General features: G+C 34.9%; 1 long non-coding RNA gene across 1 annotated transcript; it reads left to right on the top strand.

The window, feature by feature from the left end:
* The first annotated feature begins 7,273 nt into the window (after positions 1-7,273).
* Positions 7,274-9,610, top strand: LOC129749603 (uncharacterized). The gene is made up of 5 exons (XR_008738100.1): positions 7,274-7,397; positions 7,468-7,946; positions 8,014-8,240; positions 8,314-9,145; positions 9,221-9,610. It is a non-coding gene; the product is annotated as an uncharacterized LOC129749603 (long non-coding RNA).
* The last annotated feature ends 3,384 nt before the right edge of the window (positions 9,611-12,994 follow it).

Genomic DNA, 12,994 nt, shown 5'->3' with positions numbered 1-12,994 from the left:
CCAGTGGCAGCAACAATGGCTTCTCGCATCTATCATCAACCGTGCAGATGATTAATATGATGTTGTTTGTTGAGCCGGGTTCATGTGATTCGCCTTATCAATCCACTCTAGGATTCGGAAAGTGATTGAGAAATTCCCTTGGGGTGATAACCGTAGTGCCGAAATGTGTTTGGGAAAAGTGATGTGGTGACGTCAGGGCAGTTTGCAATCAGTGATGATCGCAAATTGATGATTGCTGATATGACGTCAACGCTGCCAGTAGTGTTGGTGATCGTTTCTCCCAAAGCTCCAAGCGATGGGTAGTGGTGAGATTCGTCGGTTCGGATGCAGTAGTGTTGATGATCGATGTAGCGTGTTGGGGTTGGTGAGATGTCTCACGTGCGATGTTTACGAATGAGATGGGAAACAACGTTGTAGTAAACGAAAATATCCAAGGCTTAGACTGAACATAACTATTCTCGTGTAATTTACCTGAGAACCGTTTTTAGCGGCTAAATGGTGGATATCCTGCGCTGACCGGAGTGTTGATGGGTAGATGGGCTGGTGGATGATGGAAATTCCAGGTGATATTCAGCGCCGATTCCAAGTGATGTTCAGTGTCGAAGATTCCAAAGGCATCAATCAACAGAAGGAGTGCTAAACGCAACGTTTGAGTTTTAAACGGCGATAGCTGACTTCTGTTGCACGGAGGTGGCTAAAGTCTACCAGCTAATAGTGAGCCGGTGACTTAGTGATGAGCGTTGATTGGTTGTGAGTTAATTGTGCTGATTTGGGGACCTTCTTCTAGTGCCAAATTTTCGGAGCAATGGCGACTGAAGTTGTGATTTCTAGCGGTGTTATCGGGTTGGGCTGGCTGATCCGGTTCGGATGGACCAAAATGTTGGGGTGCTGGGGTACCTTGGGTGGACTGTATTGGTTCGTTGGGCGATTCTGGGTGGCGAATTGGTAGGGCTTCCTTCAGGTGAGTACTCGATCCGTATGGGGGGGTTTATCGGTGCCAATTCCGCAATGAAAATCCGTGGGTTTCACAGTTACACAATTGATCACAACTTTATTTGGGTTTTGGTACTATTTATTCACAACACATTATTTAGGAAAAATCAATGCTGAACTTTAACATTTATTAACTACAATTTAACATGACTACATCTAACGATCATCTATTTCGAATGGCGAATCTAATTAACTAAAGGACTGGATACAATACAAAAATGGTGTTGTTGGTAAGGGACAAAATAATACAATTTGATACTTTTTCGTCTTCTATCTCATCAGACAGGTGCAGCGATCAGCTGCTAATTAGAGATGTTGACAGTTCCCAAATGAATCTCCCTTAATCGTCCGTCTTCCTCAGTGACTCAGGGTTGTAAGAAGGGTCTTCGATACGCTCTCTAGTAACCCAACAGTTAGAATATTTGTGGTTTGGTAAACTTATTCTGGATGTGAAATGTCAAATTCAAAGTTGTTTCCCTTACTTTTACAGCAGTTTTCGCTGAGTCTTGATGATATTTCATATGACGTCATGAAAGCTCACGCGAGAATTGGTGATTTCCAACATCATTGTCCCGTATGTAGATCTAATAAGATTAACCACTCTAATAAAGTAAATCTATCAGAAAAATCGATATGCACACTAGACATATTCTTGAACGCCAAAAAGAGTACGTTTTATTTATATTTCAAAATATTTAGGAGAAACTGAAGAAACCAGCAATTTTAAGGCCATTGAAATGTGACAATTAGTTGCTAGTTATGTGACTTACCTGGCAATTATGACTTTTCAAAAAATTCTTTTACAAATTGAAAGTTATCGTTTTGAGTTTTTTTTTTCATTTTCTTGTAGATTTTTAGTGAAAAGTCAAAGGATCGTTGGATTATTCAAAGAGATAGAAATCAGAACATCGCAAACATGAGAAAATGATGCACTTCAAAAAGAGTTCAAACAGCTGTTGTGGTTTTTGCCAATTGTTTGGAAGCTATTTGCATATTCAAAGGCGCTGATTGACTGCACAATTTATTTCGACGCCTGGGAGAAGTTTTTCTTAGAAGCGGTTTCAATTCTTTCGAAGTTGTTGTTTTTTACATATAGAAAAGTACTGCTGATGAAAAAGCAAACTTGTTTTCAACGAAACACCTAGGTTTTAATCGATTTATACTCAACAAAATTGAGAAACCTGAAGTACTGCGCGTCATGAATGCATAAAGTGTTGTATTTCTTTCGCACTTATTGTATATATAGGAAGTTCGTATTAAGAACACAAACTCGGAAAATGAAAGAAATAAGTTCATTTCTCTGATAAAATGTCTTTCAACAAAAAAAGAGTATATTCCGCCAGATTTCCCGAACAGAAGAGTACGCTCATTTCTCGATCGGAAAAGAGTTCATGTACTCTTTGAAGAGTACGTATGGTAACCCTACACTAGACTGTGTCGATTTGCGATAATTTTTGAATTTCTTGAACGCTGGGTTCTTAAAAGCTTTGTTTTGATCCAAAACTCATCCATGATTTTTTGTAGAATTTTTAAGTAACGTTTACATGAGTAAACTTGAACTTTTAGATTTGTATGGGAAAATTGAATATTTTGTACTGAATAATCGACATCATTTTTTTTCTTCTGTGAAACCCTGCTTGCTAATGGTTTTTGTGCCAATTTATATATTTTGCAAAGAAATTTTCCTATGAAGAACTTTATCGAATATCATAAGATACGAAATCTTTAAAAGATTCTTTTTAGATAAAAAAAAAGTTATCAGCTATTTAACAGGTGTATGTCTTTTGGCAATGATAGAAAAATTATTTCAACTGACACCACTGCTGGGTGCCTAGTGAGGTATTGCATGTTCACTTTTCATGCAACACTTTTATACAAATACTTGATTATTCAGTACAAAATATTCAATTTTCCCATACAAACCTAGAAGCTCAAATTTACTTATGTAAAAGTTACTTATAAATTCTACAAAAAATCATGGATGGTTTGTTGACCAAATCGAAGCTTTTGAGACCCCAGGGTTTCAGAAATTCAAAAATTACCCCAAATCGATTCAGTCTTATGTACACTCTTTAAACAAATTAATTTCTTCGCAATGAAATGTATTATTATTTTTTGTTTGGTTCAATTGGAACCTGTAAAACATAAAATGGCATGTTGGCATGCCAAGAAAGTGATCATGCCAAAATAGGCTAAAGTGAATAAATCCGGGCAAAATCTGGGCATTCTCCAATGATATCCGGGCAACCGGGCCAAGCCGGACTGTTCCCAAAGTTTGTATAAAATATCCGGGCTAACCCGGATTTAATCGGGCGTTATAGAAACCTTATATTAGATGATTTTTTCATAGTTGAGTTTTCCAACCTCACCTATCTTCACCACCGACCGTCAATCTATAATGTATTCAAGATCTTGTTAAGGAATTCATGCCAGAAGATATTTTTAATGTAACTTTTTTTCTTTTTTATTGTTTCGTTCTTATTTCCGAGGAGTTTTTAAACTTGAAGATATTTTATCAATATCAAGTTTAACTCTTCTCTTTTTATCTTGAATACATTTTTAATTTTGACAATAACAATGAATCTTTTCTCTTTTCAGGGTTGATATTATTCAAGTTTATTTTCTGAAAACAATTCTATGTAAGGAATTAGAACCCTATTTATGACTATTTTTTCATACTGGTCGGTCAAAGAACGGATTTCTCAATCTTATTCTTAAATTACTAGCTGACCCGATGAGCTTTGCTACCCTTCCATGGAAAAAATAAGTTCGTTAAAATTATTATAAACGCAATGAACGTCCTTTCAAAATAAATTTAAACATTATTCAAAGGCGAATCATTTTTCATGGCATCTAAGCTTCTCGATTATCTTGATTCTCAACGTAACTTGAAGATTTGAAAGTTGAATATGCTACCTTTGAAAATGAGGAATCTTCTATTCAATAAATTAACCCTAGTAAATAAAAATAAAAATTGCCGCTTTTGAAGCAGGTGGAGTATTTGAATACAGGCAAATTTGTAGATCTAAAATCTAACGTTCATCAATTTTAAACTAAAAATTTTCGAGGATTATTAAAATTTTGTCACTTTTTTGTTAATTTTGCATGGCAGCCTTTCCTTTATTCGGGTTCGGAGGGCTTTGAAAATACTATAGAAACCATTCCTGAACATTTGGCAACACACCAATTTTCACGTTGATCGGTTGAGTTGTTTCCGAAAATTGGGTCAAATTTTTGTTAACCTTGTATGGGAGCCCTCTATTTTTGAATTTGGAAAGGTTTAAAAGTATAATAAAAACCGTTCCCGGTCTTGAAAACGGCTACAAACCAAATAGCATGTGGAACGGTTCAGTTATTTCTGAAAATTGTTCGAAATGTTGAATATTTTTATTAGTTTTGTTTGGGAGCACCGCCCTCCCCCCTCATTTAAGTTGGAGCGGTGTGAAAATAATATGAAACCTATCTACTATCTTAAATACCAAATATTGAAGCTGAACAAAAGATCTTTTGAAGTAATATTTTTTTTCGGTTTCCACTGTCATACGCCATTAATGGAAATTTAGGAAAAACTGAAAAATCAGTGACTATTCTCTTGAAAACCAATGTTTTTTCACTGAATAATCAGCTCATGTTGATAATACTTCGTTGATAAATGATTCCTTTAAAAAAAACCCGATTTAATACACTTATCAGTGGATTGGAGGCTTTCTTACAGAGTGTCAATTATCTTTGGAAATAAATGACACAATAATGGATTCCTTATTTCTGAATTATTTATTATTAATCTATAAAAAAGATTATGATTAAAGAAAATCGATAGCAAAAATTACTAAACTCAATATAAAAAACCCGATTTAATACACTTAACAGTGGATTAGAGCCTTTCTCACAGATTTAAAAATAAATTCTCGCGTGAGCTTTCATTACGGCGTGTGAAACATCTTGAGAATTCACAGAAAACTGCTGCATAAGTTATCACAACAACTTTAAAATTTGTATTTCACATATAGAATATGTTTTCCAGACTACAAATATCCTAAATTGAAAGAAGTTGTGACAAGTTTATTTCAGTTTTTGTATTTTTCCTAATAAATCTGCTAGTTTATATTTTGTTTCATACGACGTAATGAAAGCTCACGCGAGATTTATTATAATAAAAATAAATTAAATGATGTTTCCAATTCTCATAATTACACATTTTAAGCTATGATGGTACTGTAAAAATGCAGTGTTTTCGATAATCAACGATCAATAAAGTGAGCATTATATATGGAGCAAAAGTGTTTGATTTTATAATAGGTTATGAAAATTAACATTTTTTATCATCTCAAACATATTTTTCTCGATTCTAGCCAACTGCTGGACTCGTGCTTGTGTATTGTTACGCGGATATAATTCTTAGCAGCTCTCACGCAAGCGGAAATCCGTTGGCGAGCCACACTCAACAACAAAGTCATTCACGCTTGTTCTGACTGCACAGTCGACAGCCGCATCAAAAAGAGTCTCGACAGCATAAACCAATATTCCTAGCAACCATATATTCGATAACTGGGGAGGGGAAGAGCTGTGGTATTTAGCGAATGAATAGAAGACCAAGGGATTATCGTGTCTATTCACAATATGACAACATGTTGCAAAAGTGATCGCTGTACAGTGTCAGTTTACTGCCCGCAACATTGCCGACTTAGGCCGGTACTAACGGTGTATCCAAAACACAATTTTGGAACCATCCTAAAACAGTCCGTCTGGTCTGTTTGGGTAACATTGGATGAGATATAATTATTGCTTTTTGAGATAATTATTATTAAATATTTTTTCCCACTACAACCAGCCTATACAAAACATAAATTAAGAAAAGATGTTAACAAATAAAAACATGTCATGAGTAAAAATTATGTCACACTATTCTTCACTTGATATAATGAAATAAATAGCTTTTCATTTAGGCTCAACGAATTAGTGAGTTCAATCAGCAATTTTGAAAGCAAACCTTATATGAATATAAGAAAGGGGAAACAACAGAATCCTTATAAATAAACGTAAAATCCCTTTTGCAGATTTCATAAAAAAAATTAAAATAAAATCTCAATCATATTTTTTCTCAGAAGTCAAAATTATTCGCGGTCTTCGGGAAATTTGATCATTGAGTTTGAACATTTATTTATAAAAAAAAAAATGGCAATGTATATAACAAATAGCTTTGCCAAACAACTGAAAATTTCGTTTAAAGAATTTTCACCTATTTTCAAAAGGTATCTCGAAACAAGGACTGATAGGAAAAAAAAAACTTAATGGATATTTGTGATCAGCACCCCAGAATTAGTCAAATAGGCTCTCATATATGATTTAATTTTTAATTACTGGTATTATTATGAAACAACATTTTAAATGCCTAATATCCTGGTAGAATAGTTGAAATCATGATTCTGCCAAAAACAATGTTCGTAGAATAAATTTGAAGACTATCTAAGCGTGAAACTCAAAACATATGCAATTATCTAATAAAATGGGATTATTCCTCTCAATTATTGAGTGTCTGCAAAGGAAGTGTATCCGTTTTAAATTTAGAATCACATAGTTGGGAAGAGCGTGTTTTAGCCGATTCAAAAATTTAAAAATGTGCTTAACTGTTATACCTAAAACCAATATTTACGGCAGTATCGTTTCAGTTGTCCTTACGTTGCATGAGAATTTGATATCTGTGTGTAACATTAGCTTCGTTCAACCGTTGGTAAAAATCGGTTTCAACTGGTTTCTGTCAACTGATAGATGTTCAACGAGCCAATGTTTTGGTCGAAACTGGTCAGGTCGTTGTTCAATGAAACAAGTTGAAACTAATCGAAACCAATCCAGCTCGGCAGCAGGATTAGTTTTTTTTTTTTGTAATTTCTTATTTGAAACGGCTCATACCTTGAGGCTTTAAGGAGCCAAATTCGTTTTAGGATTAGTTTCGACTTGGTAGAAATCGGTCGAAGTCAATTGGAAAGAGTCAATTTTATATCGATGGGCTGACGTTAAATCAATAAAGCACAATTACAATTACAAGAGACAGGTGATCAACTGTCAATCAATTTCTACATGTTTCGACCCGTTTCGACTAAACTTCATTGAACAGACATATTATAAATGCATACAAATGTTCATCTTAATTGAATCGTGGACACACAATGTTCAGCCCTGTTAACACAATTGTTGGCTCATGTTTAAAACTAATGTTTTTTTGCATTTATGTGACTCAGCGTGTAATGGTAAAAGTAAACAAATTTGTTTTTGTTTGTTATCTTTTCCGAGTTCGGTATTTTTTTTTTATTTGCTTGACCATTATGGCCCATCTTAGCCGACTTTTCATCAAAATTACTGTCACTACCAGCCTATAACAACCTTCATTGAAAACAAAGGCTCAGGTAATTACCGCTTATTTATAAAAAAAATAACTATTATCACGGGCAGGCTAATTACTATATCATTCGGTAGGACTATTTTATTCACCCATAACAACGCTTTACAAATCAACAACCAAGCGACTAAATCCGATTCCATCACGAATAACGATTCAACAAAATGTACCCGAAAACATCCAATACTGGACCAAGAAAAGTGAAAAATATGAAAGTACATCAACAGCAAAATCAACTCACTCAGGCGACTGTAAATACATTCAAACAGCCAGACCTTGTGAGGGAATTCCTGCTAATAACAGTTCTTGGTTTCGAAACTCTTCTGTTCCTCAACGAAGTTCGCGCTCCATTTATTCTGAAAACCGTTATGCGACCACCATAGCCAGCACAGCGCAATATTTCCTTGGTACAACTCAACCAACTTGTGGCCATAAACTCATCCCAGGACTGCCGCCATAAACCCAACTGTGACTTGGAAAATTTGGAGTACGTTTCACGGAATCTCCAATATCTTCAACACAATTTTCTGGATGCGCCAACATAGGACGAAAACAGGTGAAGTGAATTGTTTTACGCTGAAGTTGTCCATTCCAAACGCCTAATTATATCTATTTTCCAACAGCCCATGCAAAACATTTAACTTGGAAAATCTTGTTTGTCGTTTTCCACTGGACTTACTGTTTCTCCGGAGAGATCAACTGGACACCTATAAAAATATTAACATCAAGTCAAGTTAATCATTCCACATTCAACCTTTTCATTACCAGTTGTGCAACCTTAATGCCCGATTGCTTGGGACCGCTCAAATAAGTTTTGTGTGCCGAACCGTACCACATATGGATGACTCTGGTAAGCTATGTCATGTCGTAACTAAAAATCCAGCAAAGGGTTTCCTCATTTTGACATTTGCTGGGCATTTCAGGACTGGATTTAATTCGAAAATTCGATGAATGGAACCCAAACTTTCTTAAATTAAACTTCTTGTCACCTCAAGTCTACCAAACAAAAAGGTGGAACCAAAACGAAAGTACAACTCAATACCACATTCAAATCAAGAAGCTGCAATAAATTATAATGAGGACTCCATTGACCGATGAACCTGAGACGTTTTGTTCCAAAAGGAGACTCTTCAGCTAAGCGCGTCTCATAGGTCTTGCAGAGCCAGGATTCGGGAGTTTCAGACTGTATGTGTGGAAGATAGCTCTGCTACTAGTATTGCAATCAGTTCCAAAGGATTACTCAATGAACCACCGGGAACAAAAGAATGTCTATAACGATTTGAACGAATTAATTCATGTCGTTGGTGTCAATTTTGTCTTATTGGTGGGATTGCTTTTGAATCTAGACGCAATTATGGACAAGCCGTAATGTCCTACAAATTCAACTGCATCTTACAGCTATATACAATCAGACTCTGTCAGCGCTAACCCTGACCCACACGCCGGAACATTTTCGTAGGTTGCTCGACGGAAAAGAAAGACTCATAAAACATTTTTTATTTCAACAACAAACTAGTTGGCGACGTATAAATAAAATTTTCGATACACCATTACACAAACTGTAGCAAGATGATCACTTGTAACCAACTGCCACACATACCGAAGGTTTGCTACTTGGATGGCCATTTACTTGTCCAAGTTAGATATCAGTGGATTCTTGCATGTTTCGAGCCTGGACAAGAACTGCATGGCTCTTTTATTGTTGCAGTCGATCGATCGAAATGTTTTCTTCGTGCTAAAGTGACCAAGCAAGAGGTAATGGAAATATTCTTTAGATTATCCAGATGATACAATCAGCTTAAAGTAACACCTCTTTTTCTCTTTCACCAGAAAATTAACTGTACTAAGTATCTGTACTAAGTACATCTAAGGTGTGCTGAACATGAAAGGCATTAATATGAAGAACGCATTAATATGAAGAGTTTCACCTATACAAAAGCAATTCAAACGATTTGTTACTGCGTTCGAAAATGACCACCACCGGCAGAGCATCGGTTAAAAAGGATCGAGAGTACCTATCCCGAATCGCATCATCGCCTCTACAAGTTAGTCCGTCAAACTGATGTATAGATGTAGCAAAAACATTGTGCTGGCACGGCAAGACAAAAGGTTTGTTGACAATCCTTTTCAAAAACTTCAACGTTTGAATTTTATTCAAAGGCAAATTGATGTAAACATTATTTCCCTTCGTTTACGATTCTAATGTAAGAAAACTTACTTGGTGGACGAAAATGACGTTGTTGTTAAATTGTTCCTTATTTGATAAATTGAAAACCGTTTCAAATAAACGAACTACAAAAAAATAAAAATAAATTAAATTGAAAACGAAAGTACTTTGCATTGAAAACTGGGTTTCCTGTCAATTACTTGAAGAAAAAATAATTAGAACAAAAAAAAAACAAATATTGATTGATCGGTAAAATTGAAAGCGTATAAACTTATGTAGAATTGTGATAAAAGGTCGATTATTATAATTGATTCCACTCCACAGTCATTTTTGGTCTTCACACAATAAAAAGATAAAATAAGTTTGAAGTTGAGTCAGAATACTCTATTTTATAAAATTCAATTTTAAAACCGTTTCAAGGAAATAAATTATACTCGCAAAAAATTGTTTACTGCAAATAGAATTAATCATCTTAAACAAGCCCTCGTTGAAACCCTGTTCAGTCCAGATGGTTGTATAAGATACTTTTAATCTTCTCTTCAGAACCTCCTGTAGATGGCCTTTTAACAATTTTAAGTGTTATATGTAGATGTTTTAAATTAAAACCAGTGTAGAGAATAATGGTAGTGTGATGCTAATTAAATTAAATATTTTACATACTCAAAAGGATGAAGGCAACGGTTTATTCAAAAAAGTATTATTCAGGGAACGGGATTGTATGACTTTCAGCGTAACGCTTCTAGTTGACAGCAATTCGAGTCAATGCCAGCAAAAGAGAATATCTCGATTAAGCATGAAGATGTGTGAGTCATATGACGATGTTCTCGGATAAAAAAATAATAGAAGAGAACGAGAGGATTCTCCCGTTCTCTTCTATTATTTTTTTATCCGAGAACATCGTCATATGACTCACACATCTTCATGCTTAATCGAGATATTCTCTTTTGCTGGCATTGACTCGAATTGCTGTCAACTAGAAGCGTTACGCTGAAAGTCATACAATCCCGTTCCCTGAATAATACTTTTTTGAATAAACCGTTGCCTTCATCCTTTTGAGTATGTAAAATATTTAATTTAATTAGCATCACACTACCATTATTCTCTACAACCAGGTGACCTGATTTTTCAGGACTTGAAATTTTCAATTTAGTAAATGGTATGTCGTGCTGGTCTCAACGCATAAGTATATCGATCATAAAAAAAAAACATACCGATCAAAAACAATTAAAAAGACGAATATAAAATTAAAGTCAACTTTTTTAACCATTTTATAATTTTTACATGAGAACTACCATCATCCTGTGCTAGATTTGGACTACATGTTCGAAATCTACCTTTTTCTAAAAGCTATCGATCTTCGTCTATAATTTCTTTTTTATTTTCATATTTCCCTTTCTATCTTCCTTTCTCCTCTCACAAAGTGTTAAGTTAAGAAAACAATTGTAAACAACAAAATCGATTTTGGCTCCTTAAAGCCTAAAGGTATGAGCCGTTTCAAATAAAGAATTGTTAAAAAAAAAAACTACCATCATGATTGCAGTTTTGCCAAAAATTCATTCAAAAGCAACAATATTAAATTATTAATTAAGCAACCATATAAAATGGTAAATGAAAATGAGCGTGTGAAGAAATTGATATGGTGTGCTTCGTTCTCCCACACGCGCCCCTTCGTCGTTTTGTCCTTCTCAGAGCAACCTGAATATAATGTTGGGCGAATCTCGAAGTAACAATCACTTTCGTACCATGCAGTGTGGGCATGACGTACTCATCAACGACTTCATTAATTTCGGGGTCGTACCCCTTGATGAAAACCATGTTCATGATTATAATTCGGAGCTTCGGTTCCGAAAATTTTTGTAATGGTTCGGTTTTTCAAACTGAACCATGAAAATGTAAAATTCAATCATTGATCGAAAGAATTTGACCTGACGTTTTTCTCCCACACGGTTTCTGTCACGATGACATCAAACCTGAGTGGGAGTGAAGCCTGTCTGTTCTCCCTTCCACACATCGACAGATCCATACATTTAGATAGCATGCGCGTATCTATGACGTCACGTATAATTTGACGTCATAGACACGATAATCTTGATTTTAGTGATTGCTGGTTGTGGCTAGCAAGCCAAATTGACACGTTTTTTGGAGTGATGATTTGATGATAATTACTATGAAAATTTTTTTTTCAAACTATTTTGTTTTTTTTCTTTCTTTTATAGGTTGAAGAAGAAAAAAAATCAAATTTTTCAAGATAAAAATCATTTTTATTGTACTGCTCAGTTTCACAAAAACGTCGAGAACAAAGTTAACAAAAATTCACACAAATACACACAAATACACAGACATCATCAGAACTCATCGAGCTGATTCGATAGGTACCTATAAAGGTATATCTAAGACCCATAATTAATGATCTCCCAAATCGACCGATAACTATACCTTTCTGTAAGAAAGGCAAAAAGGTGCCCAGTACGTTTTTTGGAGGATAAACGAACTTATATTCAACGAGTTCATTTATAATCCAAATAATTCAAACTGTTAAAGTTTGAGAGCCACATATCTCGACGCTCACTAGTGGTCAAGGGGTTAACCTCCTAAACTCTCATGCTAGATGGCGTGGGAACGATTCTCTGCTGTTTTATGAAATTTTTGTCAAATTTTTGATCGCCTTTGTAATTAATTTAGCGATTGCTGGCTACTGCTGCTGAGCAAATGGCTACCTTTTTTGGAGCCAACGTAAGCATGATATGTTCTATGGAATAGAAAAATTTTAAACAATTTTGTTTTTTTTTTTTGGTTTTGAAATAAGTCCTACAGGAAAAAAAATGCAATTTTTTGATACTAAATTCATCAAAATCGTGAAACCTAGAATAGGAGTTAATGTGTTAAGAACGTTTTTATGGAACATACAAATTCCCGGACATCATCGTAACTCGTCGAGCTGAGTCGATTGGTACCTATAAAGTGGGGTCTTGGACCCTTAATTAATGATATCCCCAACTGACCGTTCCCTATGCCTTTCTGTAAGAAAGCCAAAACATCGAAATCAAAGAAAAATTACTATTTTGCGATTTTTTATCACATTCAGAACCACAAAAAACACAGAATGAGAGATTTCCGCAGCACGACGTGCCTTGTTTCATATTCTTAAAGGGTCGTTTTTTATCATTTCTATAGAATTATTTGATAAATGAATTTAAATTCATAGAAAAGTTGTGCGCACTTCAACGAAAAGTGTTAAACGAAAATAGATATACCTCAGATTTGGTCCACAATATGTTGAAATTCATAAGCATAAGTTTGCCAGAATTTTTTCAGCATGTACCCGAGCCGGACAAATCGACCGAACATCCGAGCATTATTCGGGCAAATTTGGTTTAAACCCAAAAACTACTCAAAACAAATCAAGAAAAAAACTTGAAAAACATTCTATTTGAAAT

Source organism: Uranotaenia lowii, chromosome 2 (genome assembly GCF_029784155.1).
Source record: "Uranotaenia lowii strain MFRU-FL chromosome 2, ASM2978415v1, whole genome shotgun sequence".
In the NCBI taxonomy this organism is placed as follows: domain Eukaryota; kingdom Metazoa; phylum Arthropoda; class Insecta; order Diptera; family Culicidae; genus Uranotaenia; species Uranotaenia lowii.
The sequence above is the reverse complement of the archived record's forward strand: the minus strand, read 5'-3'. Positions and strand labels throughout refer to the sequence as shown.